The sequence below is a fragment of the Sinohyriopsis cumingii genome, chromosome 10 (genome assembly GCF_028554795.1).
Source record: "Sinohyriopsis cumingii isolate HCF-2022 chromosome 10, ASM2855479v2, whole genome shotgun sequence".
NCBI lineage: Eukaryota > Metazoa > Mollusca > Bivalvia > Unionida > Unionidae > Sinohyriopsis > Sinohyriopsis cumingii.
The window spans coordinates 1,224,358-1,248,597 of record NC_142970.1 but is presented as its reverse complement, the minus strand read 5'-3'; the positions used below and the strand labels follow the sequence as shown (position 1 = coordinate 1,248,597).

The 24,240-nt window shown below is 36.7% G+C and overlaps 1 protein-coding gene and 1 long non-coding RNA gene across 4 annotated transcripts in view; one reads left to right on the top strand and one right to left on the bottom strand.

Moving 5' to 3' along the window:
* The window catches only part of LOC149789481 (electroneutral sodium bicarbonate exchanger 1-like), a 258,615-nt gene extending 235,315 nt beyond the window's left edge, over window positions 1-23,300 (bottom strand). The window contains exon 1 of one of the 2 annotated variants that reach the window (XM_089971498.1): window positions 22,765-23,300. The gene's annotated coding sequence lies outside the window, so the exon portion shown is untranslated. The remainder of the gene's footprint in view (window positions 1-22,764) is intronic. The other variant, XM_089971496.1, reaches the window with a different exon arrangement.
* On the top strand, window positions 5,903-8,135 carry LOC149789482 (uncharacterized). Of its 2 annotated transcripts, none has more exons than XR_016423949.1 (2): window positions 5,903-6,142; window positions 7,784-8,135. It is a non-coding gene; the product is annotated as an uncharacterized LOC149789482 (long non-coding RNA). The 2 variants fall into 2 exon arrangements; XR_016423948.1 differs by lacking the exon at window positions 5,903-6,142 and adding an exon at window positions 6,149-7,126.
* Window positions 23,301-24,240: the final 940 nt, after the last annotated feature.

The window sequence follows — 24,240 nt, the reverse complement described above, 5'->3', positions numbered from 1 at the left end:
CGTTATTTAAAAATAAAATCTAACACTGTCATAATCTTGTCAAGAATGATCATTAGTGACCGGAAATTTCCGTATGTTATGACAGATGTAGAACTTCAAAATCTACAGAATCCTGAAATTAACTATACAGTCGATCTTTGATACTGACCTTTGGCCCTTTAGGCTTACTTAACATGCTAACTATAATGAACTAGTCTTTGACTGGATACCTTAGCTGGTGGGAACCTTTTCCAGGAGAATTGTTTGACTCAGTGTCACAAGTGAGACATTCGCGTTATTTCCTTTTCATTTGGAGATAACGACGTCAAATCATAAAATGTCGTCTGTAGCCGGCGGGCATATTCAGCTCTCCAAATTGACAGACTGGTGCAACTTTAACGACAGACCTGACTAAATTATGTATCCTTTTCAATTGTCAAATCGACCTTCGTAAACGATGACTTGTTCCTTCATTTCAGTTTAAATGTTCATAATTCCACGGTTTCAACTCCAATCGTATGGGAACACAAATTGCTTCACAAATTTGCATTCAGGCTTTATTCTGTTAGACCCATCAGCGAAGACAGATTAAAATAATCATCAATTTCACCGGAAACACCCCGAAAGTCTTATGAAGCATTTCGTATGAAAACCATCAAGGAAATGTACCATCAGACCGTAGACAAATAGTATATGTACACTAGGCAATACCTGAACATCATGCAAGTTAAACCGTGCTTTCGGATTTTTCCTCAAATAGGGGGAGGGGGGATAGACCATTGTGAAATTAATGTAATTATTTTAACTTATATTTATTTTTCTCCGCACTTTGTTGAAAATACATATAATATATAGTATGTTAACAATTTGCAACGATTGATCCTAACCAAATGTAAGGCTGCTTGTGAGTAAAATGTGATATAAAAAGACAAAAAGGACAGCATGCTCCTAACGTTAAACCTTAAATGAACACACAAATGTTCAGCTCGTGCATTGTATAGTTTCTTTAGGTATCATTTTAAGATTTGCTGTATAGAAAGCTATAATACGTTTAAGTCCATCACCTCAACTAGAAATTGAGGGATAGTGTAGAAATATCCTCAGCAAATCTGACCAACATCCCTTGTAAGGAATAGTTTACACTTTCACTTCTCTTTAAAAATTCCATGATCAACTTGATACTTCAAAATCAAAGAAACATATCACACAGTAGCCCAACACGTCTGTCAACTAGGAAGCTAGCACAGAGGTCACAATGTCGCTCAACAATTGTCGCAGGATCAATACCCGACCACGCCAGCCCGGGTCGGTTGTCTCAGTGTGTCTTTGGGAAAAGCTATTAGCTATTTCCTCAGCAAGATATGCAATAATGTGCTCAAAGTTTTCCTTGAAACCAACAAAAAGGAAATTAAATATTCTGTTCAATATTATTCACTGAATAAATGTTACAGTTTTGATAATAGTTCCATTCTTACGATCTTAATGAAAAATTACCAGTTTGTTTTACAGTGAAATCTATATATAAAAACAAACTCAGGTTTGCTAAATTTATAGATAAAGTGAAGTCTTTATGATTCAGACAACTTTCTTAAACGTGTGCCGCACAAAAGCTCAAATTTTGTACTTAAACGAAATGAAAATATGTCTCAAGGCTTCTGTCCTATTTGGCCATTATATCTTGTATTTGGGCATTAGGGCTTAAAGTAAGCACAGCAGAAGGTACACATGATAATTCATTCTAACTGAGGAGCACCTTGACGGTACAAATATTTAATAGACTGCCACTAGAACAACCAGCTATTTATGTTGATGAAATAATTTTACATAAATGTAATTACAATAAAGTAATATAGGTACTGATATCAATCAGAAGGAATTACAACCAATAGTTTATGATGTGCTTATCTGAAGACATCTGGTTCAAATACATGTTATAATGAACAAACTGGGAGAAATTATTCTGAACTTGGAAAATAGCCATAATTTACGTCCCTTTTACTAAGAAACGAACAAATCATCATACTATCGCCCCACTCTCTCTCTCTCTCTCTCTCTCTCTCTCTCTCTCTCTCTCTCTCACACACACACACACACACACACATTAACGATACGAGCACTTGAACGCTATGCGATCTAAAATAAAAAAAGCTACCCAGCTCAATGTCTTTGTAAATTGTGCAAACCCATTTTATTCATACTGTCAGAGATTCCAATAGTTTCACAATATCAAGTACAGAATTTTAGAACATTTTGGGAAAAAACAACAACAACAACAACAACAACAAAAAAACGCAAGAAACACCAGGCAAATGCAACAAGAAACCAGCGATGTGAAGCAACCAGGACCGTTCCCGAGCTCTCCTTCCCACTGATGACAGCCAACCATTCAAATGTAAGAGACCTTTATGGACCCACAGACTGAGGCCAAACTATGAGGGTTCCTTGAACCCATAAAAACCTGGGAGAGGTGGTACTATTCCCCTCCCCAGGAACAACTAGCAGGCTGCGGTGCAGTCAGAAAAATGTGGCACATGCACAATTGTGCGCACGCCACTATAATTAAACTCAACAACAAAGTACAGAATGATAAGGTCATGTGTATACCATGTTGTAAACTGGACAGATCTGGTTATTCGCCGGCATTCGGCAAGTTTGCAGGCATAAAAGTGGATAGTCAATTATTCACAAACACCGATACGAATTTCCAGCACTTGAAATGTCAAGAATAACGTGCATTTGATTTGGTTTGTTGCATTATGATACAGCAACACTGAATGGCTATTTAATGTCAATGCAGCTGGAGTCAAGGCCCTTGCCCAAATGAACATTACGGTAACATGCAGGACTGATCCGATGGTATGATTCAAACCGCAATCTAATCGATCGCGAATCCAGCACGCTAACCACTGAGCCAGCTCTGTTCACATCTCTGTAAGTTGCCTCTTACTAGATGCATTGGGCCTATTACATTCCAATGCCAATTTTGTGTTTTCGCGCAGAATTCCACAGAATCTTCTCACGATCATATTTGAAGCTTGATGCATTTACGTTTAAAAGAGTGCTGTGGTGTAGAAATGTTTTGACGTGAAATAAAAGGTCGCAAAGAGAGTGAGTTTAAGAAGAGGAAATACTTGTCCCAGAATACAGGATGGTTTGAATACACATTATAAGCGGAAGAAAATATTTCCTAAGTTTGACTTTTAAGGTCATGTATTTGAGTATGAAAACTGTAACAATGCCTCCTCAAAGGATTGGCCCATGTGTCCTGTGCGTCCCGGAAGTGTTGATGCGATATGATCCAAGACACCTCAGCCGTTTTTGTTTCCTTTTATCTTCTCTCTATCCTTTGAACTTTACCTCTGTAGTTATAACTTAAATTTGTATGACAAGACATAAGTTTTCAAAAACGTTTGTGAAACGTTCGATCTGTATTGCCACACTGGACATGCGCTAAACTATATTGCTGGATTTTAATGAGGTCGTATATTCTGAAACTTTCAAGACTGATAAAACTGTCAGAAATTATGAACAAAACTATCTCAGCGACTTTTTCAAAAGGGTATTGTATCATTATAAGCATAATAAATTCGCGTAAAATTTATATATTTCCGTGACACACACAAGAGGAGAAAATTAAGAGGCAGGGGTGGGTGATTTTTCATATTTTGGCCCTATTAGAGGCCATCATAAACCAATTTTTTTTTTACCAAAAATACCAAATATGTACATAAAATCCCTCCCCTACCGAAATACTGATAAATATTTACTGCTCCCAAAAGTACCAAGCAAGAGCATACCTCCAAAAATACCATAACGAATTTTCAGTATGAATTTATGAAAAATATGCGAAGGGATTATGAAAAACATTTCTTTGGTCAGGATAATATTATTACACTGAAATATGTTACTGCAGGTCATACCACTGCATGACCGTTTGTGTGTGCGATTTCGATTTTAACTTAGCTTTAAAAATTTTCCAGTCATATCGCTACGATGTCTGCAGTGTGGCAGTTTATAGTGATGTCTTCTAGCACTGGGGAATCATGCCACAGACGTGTAGCATGATGTCCCACCCAGTCACATAATCCTGACAAAAGGCTTGCTAAAGTGGGTATGTGAGAAAGCTTGCCAATAGCTTGTCGAGGGTCGGTGGTTCTTTCCGGGGATTTCCCGGGTTCTTCCTCCACCATTAATACTGGCCGCCATATATAGCCTATCGTGTGCTGAAAGATGGCGTTAAACCCAACAACAACAACAACAACTGACAACAGGCCGACCAGTCCTAGCCATAACATGTTAATGCTGAGCGCCTAGAGAGGTAGCTGTTAGCACCATTTTTAGAAGTCTTTGCTATGACTCGGACGAGATTCGAGTCCACGACCTACCGCATCCGAGGCGGACGCTCTAACCACTTGGCCATTGGAGTGGTCGCGTGACAGTTTGTTTAGTATTTGAGATGAAACCTATAATTTATTTTACTTGGCAGATTTATTGTTTTATATACTGAACTTGACATCAAAGGCATATGTTTTGAAATGGGTAACCCTAAAAAAAAGTTTCCATGGCTTACCCCTCCTCCATCCACTATCAAGATGGTTATCCGACGTAATAAAATAACATCTATTATTAAACAACTACAAAATAAAAAGATTCAAAATTTTTTCTTCAACATAACACATTACAAAATTGCAGTTATCTAGCACGAATTAGCCCGCCCAGGGTAACAATACAAGGTCTGGCTGCTTCTATTGCCCCAGTGTAGTCGTATAAACACTATTTTTGTATACATCCCAGTATCAGAGATGGTCTGGAAATAATAACGTGCCAAACGATAGATATTTTGTTTGATTAATTTTGGAATTACTCCATTATGAACTCATAATAAAAGCCCATAGGGTTGGTTATCATATGTGCGATTTTTAAAAAAAATTATTAACGTAGCTTTATCAGTTTTATTCTTATTGCCACGATGTCTGCAGTGTGGCAGTTTATAGTGATGACTAACACTGGGGCACCAGTCAAATTATCCTGACACCAGACCAACCAGTCCTAACACTAACATCGTAAGGCAAAGCGCCAAGCAAGGCAGCTGCTAGTACCATTTTATAAGGTTGTACTAAATTGAGACTGATCAATTTCCTTATTAGTTCTTAAGTGTCCCTTCCAAAAACAATATGTTTCATGAGTGTTTAGGAGTCATGACCAGATAGGTATCGATTTCAGAAGAATATACGGATCTCAATGAATGAACAGGAAGTCTTTGGTAATTCAGAAGGACTCCAAAACGTGCGATCATGTATGTAAATATCAACAGTCTTGAAGGATCGGAAATAATGCAGTCCATGCTTATTGGTGGGTTTGAATGGGTCAGTCATGAGAGCGTAAACATAAATGAATATTAAAAAGTAACAAGACACCGGGTACTTGTACGAGGCTGATCTGGAGTATCCAGACAATCTTCACAACAACCACAATGAATATCCGCAAGCCCCGGATCGTGGTCTGTACCGATTGGTTGTCCCCATATCAGTACAAGTATACGAAATGCATCATACTGGTTCTAAACCTGTAAACCTATGAATAAAGAAAAATATGTGGTCTACGTGCGTAATATTCAGCTGCAGCTGGAGATGCGTATATGCAAAGTCCACTAAGTGTTACATTTCTTAAGTGCACATGAACGGCGTCCTACGAACAAACAATAACAGACATGAGTTCCGCAGTAACTAACGAGTTGAGAAAGACTTTTTCAAACTAATAAACAAAGATGTTTGTTTTTCAAAACAGTTGAGAATCTACACAAATGTATCCGCGTTGACCTTCTCAGGTTCTCTGAGCAAGACAAATTTCTCAGGGTTTTTCCAAGAAGAAGATATTTGATGGCTGATTCATTTCCGCACATAGTAAAAATACCAAACTGAAGCTAACGAAGCCTATTTAAGTTGGCGCGTCTGTCCAAATTACTAATGTACGACTTTTATTATGATAAGATCAACTGCGGCACGCTGACAACATTAAGATGTTATAAACGGACACAGACTTGTTGTTGATACACATCACAAATGAGTGACATGTATGGAGAAATAAAAGACTCACCTGGTGAACTTTCGTTGGAAATCCTCACATCAAACAATCTACGAGAAACCTTTCTTTGTTCGGGCAGGTAAATTTTCCAGAGTACTTGTTTGGCTAAGCATGCTCGAGCAACACATTGGATGACATTTACTGCTCTAGCTAACTTTTCAATGGCAGCTTCATCTTTTCAATAATCGCGCGGACTGTAATATATCCCAAACAGTTTCACGTTTGTTATATTGAGGCTTTAAATCCAATGAGAAATTAAGATTTCATACTTCTTTTGATGATCCATCTGGCAATTCTTTCTCCGAGTGTAGGATTAACTGTATTAAAGTCATGGATAAAATCTATATCGGCACTTTGACGCATGCGGATACCATTTGATGCTTTGTACATGAGATCATGTCGGTAACAAGCAGATTCTTCAGGATTTAGTTGATTGTTAGAGTCTAGTCGTATATCCAGTCGTATCTAAGGCCTGCAATAATTATAATGAGGGATATGGTTTTCACCAGGATATTTATTCTATCGTGTTCTGGTAGCATTGTTAACACAGCATCGACAGCGCCTTATGTTAACTTTGTTTGACGGGTTCCCTCTTGGAATGGAATACATGCGCGTATGATATTGTCACGTTTGCCTGCCCGCGATTACGTAACTCAGGAACAAAGGAATGGGTTAGCGCCATGAGTATGTCGACCCTGCACTGCCGTTGCGATTCGTGTTTGTACAAGAGTTCTCTTCGTTAGGTGTCAAAACTAACATGTAGACGTTAGAAGCTTTGTTCTAGAACAAAGGACCCTCGATGCTGTTGTAAATCTCCCCGCGTTGACAGATGGCCTGTGGCTCGTCTGTTAGGTTGGACCGACTGGGGTAGAATTGATATCCAATCAGAATTGAGGAAGGGTGGGGCCATCAATTCGAACCAGAATTTAACAGTCATTTGGGCTGGGAACGAGTTAGTCATTGTGAAGCATCGTGCTGAAAAGTTGTAGCAATCACTCCGGGAGCCACTCGTGATTTGGCGGGAAAAACCTTGGTACATTCAAGGACAGAAAGCTTCGTAAAGGTCAGTGAGTTATTTGCTCGATTGCTGCAGAATGTTACGGCATTGTAATTGTAATTATGTGCAGTATGTATATTTACTTACTAGAATCGTTAGTACGTAGAATTACCTTTGTATTGTTTAATTTACATGCGTTCTTGAGAAATGAGCTATGATTATGTAGATTGCTCGCTTGTCAGAATTAATATTGTAATTCGCTATTTAGTTACTTCGTGGTAAACTAGTGTATTTATTTATGTGATATTCTAGATTTTGCAATTGTTGAATTAAATTGTAACTTTGGAAATGGTTGCAGTGTGTAAATTTAAATAATATGGATATTTGAATATTTGTGTACACTTGTGGGAGTGTAATGTACAGAAATGCGTCGGATTGTTATGATATTGTTGAGAATAATGAGATTAAGAATATATATATATATATATATATATATATATATATATATATATATATATGACGCAATTTAGTGATGTCTGTATGTTAAGTAGGTTACCGCTCTTTATTGCAACGTTGTTTTCTATAAGAACGTGTGTGGTTTTCGATGTGCACGAATGCGTGACCAAAGATGTAGATAGCCTTTATCTGATGATTGATTGATTGTTGATGTAGTGTGAGGCGAGATGGCTAACACAAATGCTAATGTCCTTGTGATTTTCGTAGGAAGCTTTTGGGGACAGAACTACCGGGTAGTCAAGTCCCGAGTCTCAGAGAGAGACAGGATAGAACAAGGCAGTAGGCCGAGAACAAGCCTAGTTGCTGGAGAAAGAGAGAGAGCAGGAGGAGGAGAAAAGGAGACAAAAGGGGAAGAGGATAGGAAGAATCGGAGTACGGAGAACGCCGGAAGGAGGAGAGGAATTGGCGGAGTTAACACTGATCAGTAGAAACCAAGTACAGGGGAAAGCGATCTCACACTATAATCACGTGATGAAATAGGTTGTTACATGGTCGAGAGGAAGAAGATTTGTTGAGAAATTAATATCGTTTAATTTGTATTAAATTGTTATTCTTTGAATTTCACCTTTATGTTCTTAATAATTTAATTGTCGGTATTGCTGACTGGGGGCTCGGAGCTTTACCTCTCTCTATCACTAATTTCACTTCCTACAAAAACGAGCCAGGGTGGGAATTCCACAGTAATTCAAATAAATATTGGGAGCATACCACCCCAACGCATAACAGTGGGTCACATAGAACTTCACAAATATCACGGGGAAGGCTTTGACCATGAGAGCTTAGAAAACTCTAAAACTTCTATTATCATACTACTTATCCAGTGTGAACATAGACCTTCTCTTAAGTTTCTTTAATAGGTGTGGATTTTACGTCATGGCTGTGACTGCACGAAAACTGTAAATTAGTGTCTGAAATAAATCGGCGCTGTCAACGTACGGGCGACCATGCGGAAAAAGTACCGGTAGCTGTGAATATCAGTACTAAATAATAATGTTGGTGTTTTATGGCAAGCACAAAAGGAAGCATGTCGTATTATAAGAAATGACTTCTGTTAACTCTTTCAAGTTGACAGACAGTTTGTAAGTCACATCCGGTCTAAATGAAAAGGCTTGTCCAGAACGAAGCAGCGTCCTTTGAGCGTTGAAAAACATAGCTTTCATTAAAATCATGAATGGACATGTATTTTCTCATGCGAGAAGCACATTGAGAATTTAAGGATGCATTTAATTTACATCTGTTCATCGAAAATTATGTTTTACGACAACAATATAATACGGAAAAAAGTGTTCCTATTGATGCACTGAACACCTACACAAAATCCCATAACACTTTTATTAAGAATTCGACTTCTCGAGAGACAGACTATTTAATTTTCGGGAGGTAGGTATGGGGATGGTTGGGGAATCCTTTGTATTTTTCTGCCATATCCAGTTCGCAAATACAACTTGAAAAACAATAGTACTGGTCTAAATTATAGAAACAAAAGACAAAGACCTATTTATTCAAATTATAGTAGTTGAAAATAAATACTCATGAGGTACAAGAAAAAAAATCATGGTTAAAAAGAACCCCCCCCCCCCCCGAAAATTACATCGTCGTTCCTTTAGTAGCACCTGAATGCGAGAAATGCTAATGGTAACTGTGAACTGAAACCACTTTACGATGGAGAATGTTTACAGTAGTATCGATCCTTTTTACAGCATTGGGACACATTGAATAGTGACCAGAACAGTGTACTTGTGATAAGAAGTATTTTATCACACTAAGGCTACTTCGTTGCTTATTTCTGTTTTACGTGGGCGTGCAGGTAGGTTTTTCTGTGATCTAAAATAAAACACACACAAGATAACTTTCTTGATTTTCCGGAATTGTGATGCGTGTATCGTATATATTTTGTACATTAGAATTAAAAAAGAAAGATCACAATCAATCAAACGCTTGCCAATCGGATATGGTGGTTCCATCACGACTGTGTGTAATATTTTACACTGAACATGTTCAATTGGGAAGATGACTGGAAAAGGGGAGGTCCGTCGTGTTGTTTTACAAGAGGATAACAAATACATCTTGCCAGGAAAGTACGACTGCGAAAAAGTAGTAAATGCAATAAGCGCAGCGATATTTCATATATTTCCCAACCTCTCTACTATGAGTACAATGTATATGGCCTTCCCTGGTTTATTTTACATACTTCCCAACCTCTCTGATATGAGTACAAGTTATATGGCCTTCCCTGGTTTATTTCACATATTTCCCAACCTCTCAACTATGAGTGCAAGGTATATGACCTTCCTTGATTTATTCAGAGAAAAATTTCTTGATAATCCAAATGACAAATCAGACTTTACTCAAAAGTACATAAACCCAGGCAAATAAAACCAAATACCGCGTTTGCAAATAGATTAAACAGGCATGTTCAAAATTTTATACCAAATTTTGATGTACCCAGTTTTTAAATTTCAAAGAATGGGTTTATTTGATAGCAATATTGAAAATGTTACCTCAAGAATATTCTAACAAATTTAAATGAGATATATTCTTCCATGCAACCAGCATGGTTTTTCTCTGATGGTAAGTCCGGAGATGTAAAGTTTTTGAAGTGTCAAGTAAGGACAATTGATATTACTGATCGCTATAAAGGTCATGAATATGTTCTTGCTTCAAGATAAGAGTTTCAAGTTGTTTCTTTGAATGAAAAACATCTGCAACTTGACCGAACGGATGGCTACCATTATAATAGTGGAATTGTCCCTCCCTTTTAAATGCAAGTTGTATTCATTTCACCTGGGTGGGCCTAATACCAAATTTCTGGTCTGTTTGGAAATCTAGTGAACCCGACATGACAAAAACTACCCAAGCCATTCGAGAAATCGAGAAAAACATTCCAGAGTATCACACTCTTGCTATGCGCAAAAAGTTTCAAGTCAGGTGTGGATCAGTTAAGTTGCAACTTTCTGTCTTCCATGCTATTTATCATATTTTCACGTCATATTCCTCATCTATGTATGATGCATTATAACAAATTCAATATGTTGCTTGAAAATCCATCTCTTGATATTGTTTTTGATAGACGTCAAAATAATGAAGGTAAACCTCATAAATCTGAGGAGTTTGGGGAATCTGTAGATCAGTTTCTCAATGAACATGAAGCTCGGGCTGTGGACGACAGGAGATGTTGAAAAAAGTAAGTCATAGCAGCATAGCTGTTTCTGTACCTGATTTTTAATTAATCAGGTAAAAGATCGAGTTGTTCCTGACATTTTGGTTCCTTCACAGCAGTGGGTATATGCTCAGTTTGCCCCTAGGAATATGCACTTTCATTCAGCAATATAATACACTGACAGGTTAAACTTGACATTGAAAGTTCAGACACGTCAGTACAATATTGATCATCAAACTTACTCTATCTCGTCTACTCATTGGTGCAGTGCCGGATTACCAAATAGGCAGAGTATGCATCGGCCTAAGGGCCCCGCAACAACGGATCAAAGTAATATTGATATAACGTATTAGAAGATAATTTGCGAGGTGGCCCCACGATTTCGAATGCTTAAGGGCCATAGAGCCTCCACATGGTTTAATCCGGCACTGCATTTGTGACACTCCAGACAACATTACTGGTTTATATTACCGAGGTAATGTATACACTACACTTAAGGACACTTAATTTTTCAGCCATCTTTCCCGTCCAGGCATGATGCAGAGATTCGAAGTCTTTTGGGAATAACCGGGTTCCTAAAACGGCCAGTCAGTGTCCTATACTCATAAGGTGATTAGTTATGCGTGTGGTTCTCCGGAATATGAAACTGTTTAATAGTAAAGAAGAGAAGTTTTCATGTGTTCATCCAGTATGTTGTATATGCGGACTGAAGGACTATTCATTAAAAATAAGAAACAAGAGTAAAGTCGGGGGCGGGGGGAGCTGTTAAAGTGAACTTGAATGCTACCATTATGTGTCATTAATTACCAAATATTTAAGCCTGTTTTCTTTTTATGAAGAAAGACACTGTTAAATACCAACGTATTTTTAAAAGGTTCTTTGGATTTAATTTATTTTTGTATCTGTTAAATTTCTTGTGTGTGTTGCTGGTACCTTTTAAACTTTTGGCTAAAAAGAAAACTAAAAACAGACACAGCCTTACACTCAATTCAGACTGAATTTCTGCGATTATTCTCTATAACTGCTCAGTTGCAGAATTTAAAAATGTTACGTAAGACGTATAAGGAATATGACTGGACTTTTTTGTTCTTGCCGAGATAGAGCACAGGGCTGAAGTCACAAGGTAGTACGCAGCAGACGCTATAATTTACCGATAACGTCACAATGAAGCTCATATGAACCGCCTTGGATAGCCCGGTTGTTTTATACGTCGTTTAATCAACATCATTCTCAAGAGTTTTCTTTGCCATAGCCCTGGTAACTGCACAAGCTAGGAATAAATCAGGGAATTCTTTTTCAAATGGATCGACTTTCTGATCCAAACAAGGCTTGTCGGTTATAAGTGGATTAACCACAACCTTGTCTCCAGCTAAGTTGTTGCCTAGTAATAAATGAGTACCCTAAACGGGTAAATCATACCCGACTGTCACGGGTCCTGAGACTAAGTCTGATGACAAATTTACACAATGGAGAGGAACATTAACAAAGCCGCGCTCTACTCCCTGAATAACAACATTGCCATTAGAAGAAGACTTCTCAGAAAAAGACAAAATACTTGGCAATAAAAGATTCTGAGAAGTTCCTGTGTCCCTTAAAATATTAATAAGGATAGGATTGGCCAAATCATCAACGAGTGATATAGAACCCATCGATATGAATGGTTCATAAATCTCCATAATAAAAACAGACTAGGGTTTATCACACCCAACAAATGTATTGCTTCCAATACATGACTGTGACCTTGACCTCTTATAAATAAGAGCATTTGGGATATGTTTATCTTGATTCTGATGCCTATTTTCCAATTTGTAGCAATCAAAAATAACGTGTCCTTTTTTCTTGCAATAGGTATACGTAGGAAGAGACGAGGATCTTTGGTCAAGCTTATCTAAAGCTTGATTTTTAGAAGTCTGAGTTTTAGAAGGGCTAGCATTAGGCTGAAATACTTTTCTGCCAGAAGACTGTTGAGTAGAAATCTTATTTGAGAAAGGCAATATGCAGCATTTTCCAAGGGTTCAATTTAATGCTCGTCAAGATAAGTCTTAATGTCACTATGGACACAGTTCTTGAACTCTTCAACTAATACAAGTTGTCTGAGATGTTCATAATTTTGTTCAACTTTCTTGGCTAAGCATCATCTATCAAATAACTGCTCTATTTCTCGAGCAATTTCGACATGAGTTTGTCCAGGTTCTTTTTTTTATAGTTTCTGAATTTTTGCCGATAAGCTTCAGGGACTACTCATAACCCTTTAAGATGCATTCCTTAACCGTATCATAGTCACCACTCCGTTGAACTGACGGTGAACGGTAAATATCACTAGCTTTACCAATAAGTACACATCGCAATAAATGAGTCCAATGCTCCCTTGGCCATTTCAAATTTCAGGAACTTTTTCAAAATAAGGAAAATATTTGTCTACTTCTTTTTCTCTAAAAGGGGCACTAACCTAATAGTCTTTGCAACATCGAAACTTAAATTTGTATTTAAAGTGGGAATATGCTTTTCACTTGCCACCTCCATTTCTTTTATTCTGAATTGATATTCCCTCTCTTCCTTCTCTCTTTTGCATTTGCATTTGTTCTTTTTGTAATTGCATTTGTCTTTCTTTCTCTCTTTCTTCAGCTTGTAAATGCAATTGTTTTTCTTTCTCTCTTTCCTGTTTCTTTCTCCTCTTTCTCATATCGTAACCGCGTTTGTCTTTCTTTCTCTTCTTCTTCCGCTTGTATATTCATTTGTTCTTTAGTTTTGTAATACCATTTCTTCTTTATCTATTTTAATAACACTTGTTCTCTCTCTCTTTCCAATTGCAACTGCATTTGTTTTTCTTCTTTATCTTTCTGAAGTTCCAGCTTCCTCAACTCCAATTCCATCTTGTATTTTAATTCTAATTCTTTTACTTTTATATCAGAGTCTGATACAGACTTACTGATCGAAACCAAAGCATTTGTATCCAAAACATTCTTTTCTACCAAGTACTGGACCACAATATTTTGTATTTCTTGCTTCGTTAAGGAGGCCTATACCTCAGAAAGATCCTATTTTCTGGCAAGTTGAATTAATTCACATTTTTTTGGGAAAAGGTGTAATTGGTCCTGGGAAGGACTTGAAAGAAAGATTTCCACTTTTGATGACATTTAAGATTTCACAACAATTTTCAAAAAGATGGGGAATTCAAATTTAGAAGAAAAAAAGTTTTCTGAAATATTTTAGCCAAAATTCATAAATCTGAGGACGAGGCTCCCCAATTCTTATGTTACATGTTTACTCTCTAATAAACAGTAACAAAAGAAAGAGTGAAAACAAGCTTTGACAAATTTAACAAATAATTTATTTCCCTGGAAAAACACTGTAAAAGTGAAAAAATAAGAACTTACGGTTTTAAGAATCAAATCCAAAATAGTCCAAGAATAATTTACGAATTAAATTTTAGAAGCCCTAGCAATGAAATGTTTTAATTAATTCAAGCTCGGGTCCCGATGAAACATCCAAAATGGAATGCGATGACGTATACTGTAGTCAGTATAGAGCTGATGTGTACAGTCCTTTGTGAACTACAGAAAACAATATTCCGGTGTTTAAATTCCGAATAAAGTTTAAATAAATGTCTTTGTCCAAGAATTCTGTATGAGCACTCAAATATTTCCAGGAAAAAGAATTATCCTTTAGAATCCAAACTGCCACAAAAGATACTTTCCAGTGTAAAGAAAAAAGCCCAGCTGAGAACTATCTCTGTAGACATCGGTATAAAACCTGACTACTGCGCAATTTCGGAAAACCTAGACTTGCGAAATAGAGGCTGTTTACATATAAAAAAGATCAGGCAATCCAAGTATGACCTTGATAAAACCTAATCATTTTATTATAGAATATAACTAAAATAAATAGTTGTTTACTTGTCTCTGTGATTTAAGAATCAAGCTCGGTAACTAAGTCAGCTTTGGGTGTTTACAACTGAAGAGTCAACGTCAAACTATTTTCTGAAAAAAAATATCGAGTTCCTAGTAAACCAAACTATATTATTTTGACATGTGATGAAATTAAAACTATAAAGATTTAAAAACTTACAAACAATTAAATTAAATCAAATATAAATTAAATAAAATATACGTAATACTGAAATGTCGTGAAATGTTAACCACGGTTTTATCTTTCGTTATGAGTATATATTGTTCGTGTCTAGCTGAATGTTGGTCGACCAAAATAAAGTACCATTTACCGAGTCTATTTCTGAGAGTCAAAGTTATTCGACTCTCATCGGAAAGAGACGAGGATGTTCCACGTGCCCATTAATGCAATCACATACACCAAAGGGAATATACTCGCCCCTGGTGCGAGGTGAATAACTTCGACTCTCTGAAACAGTCCTTTAGGTAATCAAAGTGATTCTTTGCAAATTCATAAAATATCTGGTATGGTTTGATATGCTATAAAAACTACCTCCAAACGAAATAACGGTTTTGAAAATAACATATGACAACGCTTCATCAATCAATAAACGAAAACTTCGAATCTATAAAGAGAACTTTGAATTTGTAATGATGTTCCTTTTATTTGTTAATAAAACTTTATGGCAGCATTAAGTTTCCATTGGTTAATAAAACTTTATGGCAGCATTATGTTTCCATTGGTTAATAAAACTTTATGGCAGCATTAAGTTTCCATTGGTTCAAACTATTGATTACGTTCCTGTTAGTTACGACACGTCATCAAATTGTGACTTCAGTAAGGTTATTATAAAATAGATCCATGGACTTGATGGTAGCTGAAACTGGTCACTATTAAATACGGAAGTCTGTATATAGCATGCGACCGAAAAGGCTGAACACGATCCGACTGAGGTATACACGGGCAATGGTGTAACGCCAATGACAGCTAAGACAACGTCACTGCCACACAAGCTAAGATCTGAAAGAAACTTGCAGAAGGTCTTTTTCGGATTTAACCTTGCATTCAAAAGAATTTGCCAAAGGTAAAGGATAAATCAAAATGTAAGCCAGCAGATCTAGTGCTATCTAGATCGTTCTTTCGTTAAAATATGAATCTCTAAAATAACGCATTTGACGTTTCATAACGTGGCTGACCATGGTGTCAATTGTTTTAGAATGTGTTTGACCCAGTAGTTGTTTTGTTGTTGAGTTTAATTATAGTGGCGTGCGCACAATTGTGCATGTGCCACTTTTTTTTCTGACTGCACCGCAGTCTGCTAGCTGTCCCTGGGAAAGGGAATGGTGCCACCTCCCTAGGCTTTTATGGGTTCAAGGAACCCTGATAGTTTGGCCTAAATCTGTGGGTCCATAAAGGTCCCTTACAGTTGAATGGTTGGCTGTCATTAGTGGGAAGGAGAGATCGGAAACGGTCCTGGTTGCTTCACATCGCTGGTTTCTTGTTGCATTTGCCTTGTGTTTCTTGCGGTTTTTTCTTCTTTTTTTTTTCTTCTTCAAAATGTTCTAAAAGGGGTGTGTGTGTTCTATGCTGTTTATAGAAGTTGTTAGTAGAAATAATGTATGAAGAGAGATTTTCAAAGTTATTATGGTATTACTAGTCGAGGTGTGCTTCCTACGTTATGTTATTTATAAGCTTTTAGATATTGCCTCTTTAAGTTATTTATTTATTAATGTTTTTAGAGATTGAATGTTATTTATGCTTTATTTAGCAAGAGACCGGAGTCCTAGCCGATTACACGGTTCGTTAAGAATATCTAGGACCGGAGTCCTAGCTGATTACTCGGTTCGTTAAGGATATCTAGGACATCCGATTTTGCGGTTTCCTTAGGTTTTGATATGTGCTTCGTAAGTGAATTATTTATTAATATTTTTTATATAATTGAATTATGTTATGGGTTTTTATGTGGTGGCTTCTAAATTTATTTAGCTAGGTACTGGGTCTTTTGGCTTTGTGGGGATAGTAATTATATTTTGTTCCTAAGTCCTGCTGAGTCTATGAATTTATTTATATTTTTATATGCTGATTGTTTACTTTTATTAGAGTCCATAAGTAACTCTGGGTATGTGTGTGGTGATCCAATCTGTTTTTGGTTTTTGATAAATATTTTCCTAGCGGGTTGATATTTTGGGCATATATTGAATTCGTGGTGTAGCTCTTCTGTGGTGTGGCAGTTAAAGCAGTTAATGGTTGCTGGTTTGGGTCCTTTAAACCTTCCAAAACTGCTTGCTAGTTTAGTTTTTCCAGTTATTATCCTGTTTATGGTTTTCTGTTCTAAATAGGTACCCTTAGGTAGCTGTATGTTCCTATCCAAGGTTTTTTGGGTTTCATGGTACTTTTTACCTTTTGTGGAGGAGTTTATGGGAAGCAGTTTAATGCAGACAATCAATCGTAACGTCAGCGGTCTTTTCCTTTGTATGCTTGGAATGACGTTAGAGATAAATAGTGACCATTAAGAAATTATCTACATCCCGTAGTTGTGCTTACTTCATAATAACCTTATTGACGTTACCTGTATTCAGTGACGTGTTGTCACTTGATGGCAACGTAAACACTTTGAGTGAGAACATGAAAATGATTTCTTTTTTTAATGAACTCACGTGTGCCCAATAGAGTATTAGGCACTACTTTGTAAACAAATTATATAGTCTCGTAGTAGACGTTTTACGTTTTGGTTGACTAAATTTGTTTCTGAATGAACTAAACGAGATTTTTCATGGACTGCCACATACCAGCTGTTTTGGCACATTCCGCGTTAACCTTTTTGATACAATGTTTCGGATTTAGGCTAGCTATAGATGCCAGACAGGTTTCTTACAAATAACATGAAGTGACAAGGAATAAACTGTCTTCTTTAACTGTTAATAAGAATGGCAAAAATATACTTACAGTTTTACATCCCTAATTTCCTAAAAATATACTTTCATGAGTTCTCAAGCTTGATTACACATTTCGAAATTGTACTATGATTTCGACTATATCCCAAGTGCAATTAGATCCTCCTTACTGCACTCAAAATGAAATAAACATTAAATTCCATAATTGCAATCGAAAGACTTCATATTTTCCCCACATTATGATTTCAAATATTCAATGACAGAACAGAAACATTCTTGCAGATGTCAACACGCTTCTCCGTCACTGCTTCAATCCGAAGTTTTTCATGTAGAACTGGCACAGATGAATCCAGTCCATAATCAAGAAGTTTCGTAAAATCGATAAAGATACTCAAATCTATTCATTCCAGATCAAATGGAAAAGTTGTTCCAATGCGCATTCATTCACAATATGACTTCAAATTTAAATTTTAAGTAGACTAAAACGTCATTTTCTTTCGAAAGTTGTGTCTGACTCGCGAGTATATTCAGTTTTATCTGGGCGGAGTTATGTGCCCGTTAATAATCTTGTTGTGTAATGATGAATCTGCGGATGTGTATTTAGTTTGGAATACGGCATACATTCAGATACTTTGTTTCTTGTAATGTATTTTTATTTATATAATGAAGTCTTAGGTAGAATAAGAAAATGAGCATATAATAAAAAAGTTACTGCATTTGTATGGGACAATATGAACTCGTTTTGTCGGATTAATATAATGCATTCCCAGGGTCATGCAGTATTTCCATCCGAAAAACTCGTTCATATTTTCCTATACAAATACAGTAACCTATAATTACCTCCAAGTCTTAGCCTAAGTCACCTAACCAACTTTAGCCTTTGTCGCCATGCATCGGAAAACGAAACCATAGCATTTGGTGGGGTGGGGGAGGAGGAGAACAAAATGAAGATACTTGCTCCAAAGTTTGCGGTATTACAAGGTGTTATACGCATTGATTAGGGTAAATCAAAAGATAAACAAACGTAAACTATATATAATCGTGATAAACGATGCTAGATCAATTTTGCTGTATGTTTGCCTAACGTTATTTTTAACGTCGTGCATATTGTGATGTCACGATTTCGATTAAATCAACACATACTTCAGAGATGGGATCAAAAGTATCCGCCTACATTGTATATTTTGTAACGAGATATTGAAATTTATTATATACACATACATTTTTTATCCAAGAGACAGACCTAATTTTACCATCAAATCCCCTTTCAACCGTAAAAAATCAATCATGGAGTGTATGTTTGATAAGTTAATTAGCACAAAAAAACGACTTCATTTCAGGGCTTTTAGAAAAGTATCGGCACTCTATATGATGCAGTTAAAAGTATAGTGAAAGAAACTGCCTGTTCGATATGATTTTACTGCATGCACAGTGAGAGGAACTGCATGCTCTATATGATTGTATTGAGATCATAGTGAAAGGAACTGCATGCTCTATATCATTCTATTGAATGCACAGTGAAAGGAAATGCATGCTCTATATAATTCTATTGAATGCACAGTGAAAGGAACTGCATGCTCTATATGATTCTACTGAATGCACAGTGAAAGGAAATGCATGCTCTATATGATTCTACTGGGAGCGTAGTGAACGGAATTGCATGCTCTATATTATTCTATTGAATGCACAGTGAAAGGAACTGCATGCTCCATGTCATTCTATTGAATGCACAGTTAAAGAAACTGCATGCTCTATGTGATTCTATTGAGAGCATAGTGAAATGAACTGCATCCTCTATATCATTCTATTGAATGCACAGTGAAAGGAACTGCATGCTCTGTATTACTGTATTGAGAGCATAGTGAAAGGAACTGCATACTCTATATGATGCTATTGAATGGACAGTGAAAGGAACTGCATGCTCTATATTATCGTATTGAGAGCGTAGTGAAAGGAACTGCATGCTCTCTATGATTGTATTGAGAGCATAGTGAACGGAAATGTATGCTTTATATGATTTTACTGAATGCATAGTGAAAGGAACTGCATGCTCTGTATGATTCTATTGAGAGCATAGTGAACGGAATTGCATGCTCTATATCATTCTATTGAATGCACAGTGAAAGGAACTGCATGCTCTATATTGTTGTATTGAGAGCGTAGTGAAAGGAACTGTATGCTCTGTATGATGCTACTGAATGGACAGTGAAAGGAACTGCATGCTCTATATGATTCTATTGAGAGCATAGTGAAAGGAACTGCATGTTCTACACGATTCTATTGAATGGACAATGAAAGGAACTGCATGCTCTATATTATTCTATTGAATACACAGTGAAAGGAACTGCATGCTCTACGTCATTTTATTGAATGCACAGTTAAAGTAACTGCATGCTCTATATGATTCTATTGAGAGCATAGTGAAAGGAACCGCATGTTCTATATTATTCTATTGGACGGACAGTGAAAGGAACTGCATGCTCTGTATCATTCTACTGAATGCACAGTGAAAGGAACTGCATGCTCTATATGACTGTGTTGAGAACATAGTGAAAGGAACTGCATGGTCTATATGATTCTTTTGAATGGACAGTGAAAGGAACTGCATGCTCTATATCATTCTATTGAATGGACAGTGAAAGGAACTGCATGCTCTCTATGATTCTATTGACAGCATAGTGAAAGAAACTGCATGCTCTATATGACTGCATTGAGAGCATAGTGAAAGGAACTGCATGCTCTCTATGATTCTATTGAGAGCATAGTGAAAGGAACTGCATGCTCTCTATGATTCTATTGAGAGCATAGTGAAAGGAACTGCATGCTCTGTATGACTGTATTGAGAGAATAGTGAAAGGAACTGCATGCTCTCTATGATTCTATTGAGAGCACAGTGAAAGGAACTGCATGCTCTGTTTGATTGTATTGAGAGCATAGTGAAAGGAACTGCACGTTCCAAAAATCTTGTGCACTAACTTTGCTGATATGTTTTTGCATGTTTTCCATTGTTTATAGTTGTTCCAGGAATCTATGAATTCGTGATGATTCACAAAGGGATGATTCTGCTGTGTAAACATGTTCATGCTAGCATAGTTTGAGATACAGTTTTGGCATGCGATGACCATGGTTTACTGCCCATGTTCTCCTAGCTCTGTTTTTAGGTGTTTACTATAATTTTCATAGTGAGTTTGTGGGATATAGGTCAATTTATAGTCAACTTTCTTACCCATTAAAGTAATGCATGGCATGCAATGTTACAGCAAGAGGATACAAAATATCTCCCCTTTTATTTGTATAGGTTCTTTACGGAGTTGAAAATCGCGAGTTTTAGGGATATTCACGCGTTGCGGGGAGCGGGCTTAGTCTGCCTTTAAAGTGGAAAATCATAGAATGATTGGCTTTGTTATGCCACTCTTTATACTGATTCGATTTCTCCACCTCTCTGGCTATTTTAAAACTATTTACATGTACAGGTCCTGGAGTTTAATTCTGACGAGTTTAAAATTGTACACATGTAATGGTCATGCAGAATAATTTTCAGAATGACTAGCTTCAGAACTGAGAGGTTATACCATCGAAATGAGCAGTATCAGAAACCTGCTTAGTGCTACGAAAAATAGTTGACAGCGACGCATATTAATATAAGTTATTCTCCGGATTACAGAGAATGTCGAGTAGTTTACAATTTACAACTTATTTCTTACTTGTACATACCTCAGAAGCGTTACGCATGCACAAGATTTTTCTTTGTATACGTTTTTATGCTTAAAATCCTGGTGATTTTATTGAATGGATTTTCTCTCCTCTTATTCTTCATTCACGTAGTGCTGATTTGTTCTCGTTTTAATGAATGAACACATTTCCATGGACATATATCTAAGACTGATATCTTCTCACCTGTACAATGAACCTCCTATAATTGTCGAACCGACAAGTCTGTTATGGACTCTATTAGGAAAAAAAAAAGTTCTTGATCTTCTCACTGTATTCATACAACACGTCACTAAAATGTCGTACAAGTCTTCACCAAGCAGTTTTGCTTTGTTAACTTAACCTCATCAAATAAAATGTGCTGCTTTCAATTCTGTTTTCTCCTCAGGCAAAATGACGACACCGTTCGAGTTGAAGGTAGGTCAAACGTAAAAGACCGCGCCCGTGTTTACACGCTCTCTAAAGTGATATAATGTATTTAACAGGTATTTGTAATTGGAGCAATACAATGCTGATATAGCTCGTCATAACTGGGATATCCGCTACATATTTCAGGGTAAGATTTTGCTTCCGGTTTCCTTAATTTCTACACATCTCGAATAGGACTGTGACTAAAGTACTTAGTTAATTTCGAGGAATCTGCATGTATGAATCTTATTACCTTCTGCAAACATTTTGCGCAGGGTGACAATTTTAGCTGAAATGTACATGCAACAACCACTGTATAAGGATGTCATATCCGTCATCCAGGCAGGAGAAAAGTAACCAATACATATGCGTAGGACATCAATTATATAATTTATTTCTTGTTTTTCGACAATGTTGAGAAATATAAACCCTAGCATTACGTTGCTTAATAATAATAATAATAATAATAATAATAATAATAATATAGTTATACATGGCGGCTAGTATAAATGGTGAAGGAACAACCTTAGAAAACCCCGGTAAGAACCAACCCACGGGAAGCTAGTGGCAATTTTGTCACATAACCACATTGACCGAGTCAGAGACTCAAACTTATATGGACTGGGCCTTAACCCAAAATGTTCCTCGGTTTTAACCAGTTATTTTTAGATCTCTGAAATACTCTCGATGTGTACTTAGTTGTCCTTTAAATATTTATTGCAGACCCCGTAACTTGAAACTAGCAACATGTAGGAATGACTTCAGTAAGGATTGTTTAATCTCATTGCGAATACCAGAATTCCCATTTCCTGTTTGGGAGCCCTCTAACTCAGTTGGCGGAGCGTTCGACTCGTATATCAAAGCTCGTAGGTTTGATACATGCCCAACTCAGATTGGCTTTATCTCTGAGTCCTTGGTAAAGGTACTTAGCTTGCATTTCCTAGTCATGACATGAATAATAATGCGATTAAATGGTCTTTAAAAGCAACAACAAAACTCTTTCCATTTATTGTTCCCTTAAATATAAACATGTATAGACTTCTTATATAAATCTTGTTATTTCCTAAGAACTTAGTTGGCAAAAACATTTTCATTTCGATTAGACGTTTACGAAGAAACGTTCTTACCTGACGAGTTCTCCTTTTAATTCCAGAAGAATATAGTAGTGTTCTGTCTTTCTGTACTGTTCTAAATCGCTAACACAAAACTTCACCTCTCTCCGGTTGTAACAACATCTAACTGAAGACCCTCTTTCACATATGGCAATGAGTGAATGAAGAACATAGCCTGTAAAACGTCTCGCTTATATTCCTACTTAAATTATAGTGCAGTCACCTGACGTAGGTTTTGTCACGAGTTCTTTCATATTACATCGAGACTCGTTAGTCGTGTAAGATAGCATTACACTACTTACGAATCACCGGTATTGAGAAATCACCCCGGTCAATCATGCAAAGATCATAAGTGTAGGCAAACGGTAGATTGTGCACATTGACTGCTTGTATCAGATCCCGATAAGAGATTTAAGAAACAAAAAAACAAAACAAAAAAACACAACAAAAATGAAGAAGAAAAAAAAACACGGAAATTGTCAGGTATCCAATTTAGAATAGGATTTTGCAAATAGCATAGTAAAGTGTTTGAGTGAGACTGATGCCATCGTAAGTTTACATAAAACAGGTATCCTAAAGAAACGTTGCGAAACTTATTTGATTGGAACTGTTGTTTATTATTTCTTTTTTAATACCTTACAAACCTCATTTCAATGTGAAACCTGTAAACTATATAAGTCGGCTGATATAAAATGCCCGTCATAACGGCAATAACGAGTCGCATAATTTGTATATATTGCAACGGGCAGTATATAACACATGGATTACATACACTGTAGACCTTTCAGGTATTACCCCTTTTGATATGCAAATGATCAAGGCACAACATGGGTGAATTTGCCCTCTAGCTGGAAAGCTAGTTGTGCTTATATTCATGTCAGGTTACGGCTAATGGTAACATCGTTCTGTTCAAAAGCAACTAATATTTTCCACTTTTCCTGTTTTGAATTAAGACAATATTTTGCTAGTAGTGGTACCAAATGAAACACGAACATGTCCTCCCTATTCGGACAGTGTGTGCGCGCGTGTGTGTGTGTCCAAAATTTCAAAAGGATACTGACTTTATTTGAAATGGCACCAAAGCTAAAGTGTGTTTCTATTTACTCAAAGTGTGCTTAATACCCAGTCAACGTGCGCAAGAATAAAACGATAGTTACTGTACGTGTTCGTGTATGTGTTTGTATGTTATTTTTGTTTTGTTTTTATTTTGCCCTGGTTATCCGGAAACCACCTCTCTCTCTCTCTCTCTCTGTGATAAATAATGGCAACTATAATGCGAATTAAACAATCTCAGTAGTTAGCGTATTGAGAGTGTTAACACTTTTGTAAACTTAGTACAATCTTCTTTTGCTGTAGTCCGTACACAATACATAACAACAACGGTTTCATTGATTATTTCAAATCCCGTCTATACCAATATACTAACTAATCTCTCACAGCCGGTGAGCTAGCACACTAGTCAACTTATTAAACGAATAGTGTCCATTAGCA